Source organism: Crocodylus porosus, unplaced genomic scaffold (genome assembly GCF_001723895.1).
Source record: "Crocodylus porosus isolate Cpor-Errol unplaced genomic scaffold, CroPor_comp1, whole genome shotgun sequence".
NCBI classification, from domain to species: Eukaryota; Metazoa; Chordata; order Crocodylia; family Crocodylidae; genus Crocodylus; species Crocodylus porosus.
Window position 1 is genome coordinate 3,973,781 of NW_017728948.1, and position 1,498 is coordinate 3,975,278.

Sequence of the window (1,498 nt, forward strand, 5' to 3'; positions counted from 1 at the left end):
GGGAAGTTAGATCAACATTTGTTCTGGAAAGGCTCTTTTGTCCTCTCTTGTGTTTGCATAATGTCTCTTTGCTCTGGGTTTTCACTCCAAGCCCCTTGGTAATCAAATGGCCCTTAGAGAATGGGAAGAGCTGGTTAAATATTGAAGCGTGCCTTAGTTGAACGATGTAGCCTGCTGTTAAGACCTAAGAGAAGACAGCAATGTACAGAAATGCTTCTTACTTCCCACGACTGGGCCAAGCACGTGCGGTGAAGATGTGATGCAACAGCGTGGATGGGCCGATTGGAAATAGGCCACCTTAGCCTCTGGGCCGTGTCTTGAGTCCCAGTCTGGTGTGATGCCCTCGGTCTGTAGGGCCGCTTGTGCTATTTGTCTGCCGTGGTGGTATGCCTGGGCTGAGTCTCTCCCAGTGTTATCTATTCTTTAGGTAACTTCAAGAACGGGGCAATCTAGACAAAGAACTTGAAGGCAAAATGTTTATGGGTTTAAATGGGTCCCCACCACCTCTCATTTAAATCCAGGGGGTCCAGCATGGTGTAATTCCACGTTTCCACTCTTGGAAACGTACGGCCTTAGTAAGCGTAGTCCTTCTGGAAGCTGAGATAACAAGATGAATCAGGATGACCTTGTGCTGAAGGCACCTGTGCAGATATTTTTCAAATCTAGCGGCTTTAAAGAGGAGACTCGGTTAAGGTGGGCAGGAAGGGTGGTCTTTTGATTAAGCCCCCGGACAGGGATTGAGGAGACGGTGGTTCAGTTCTTGTCTTTGCCACTGGCTCGAGGTGTGATCCTGGGGCCTCTGTGCCTTAAGCTGAATGAGAACAATAATGCTTGCCTCTACCCTGTGTACCCCAGCTCAGTTGTAGGGATGCCCCAGACCTTTGGTGTAGGGCTTGTCTTCCCATATGGAAATACTGTGACTAACATAAGGGGACTCTGATCTCAAACTAAGGGTCCCCAGCCTATGCTTCCAGGTCCCTTCAATATGGCCCACGGTCGCAGGAAATTTTTGCTCCCGCTGGTGCACGTTTCTTTTGGTCGATCGAGAGCGCGAGGTAGGATGTTGCTCGAAGTCCCATAGCTGCTCCTGGGCCATCAGAGTGTGGAGACCAGCCATCCAGACACACCTATCTTGCTGAGTATTTTCAAGGACTGAGCATCTGTGATAGCGACAGCTGTCTCCCATGGCGCAGTACTGGGTATACAGGACATAGGACTAGAACAGAGTAAGCACACATGTGGGCAGAGGGGTCTTTCTTTCTCCTCATCCATGAAGAGACAGGATCGCTGACATTTTTCTTGCTCTGAAGCTTCCCGGGAAGGCTGCTGCCAACTGGACAAAGCCTATTTTCTTGGAAAACACTAGCCTGGGGTATCTCTGGAGGACTCCTATGGATGTGTGCAACGTGCAGGTGTCACACACCAGTGCCCAACCCGGTGGGTGTCCCAGCTCTGTTCTCTATCTGGCCTGGAACCAGGGTGAACAAAATCCCTTTGT

The 1,498-nt window shown here is 50.1% G+C and overlaps 1 protein-coding gene across 1 annotated transcript in view; it reads left to right on the forward strand.

Annotated features, from left to right (window-relative positions):
• The window catches only part of LZTS3 (leucine zipper tumor suppressor family member 3), a 32,449-nt gene that overhangs the window by 7,392 nt on the left and 23,559 nt on the right, over positions 1 to 1,498 (forward strand). The window lies entirely within an intron of this gene.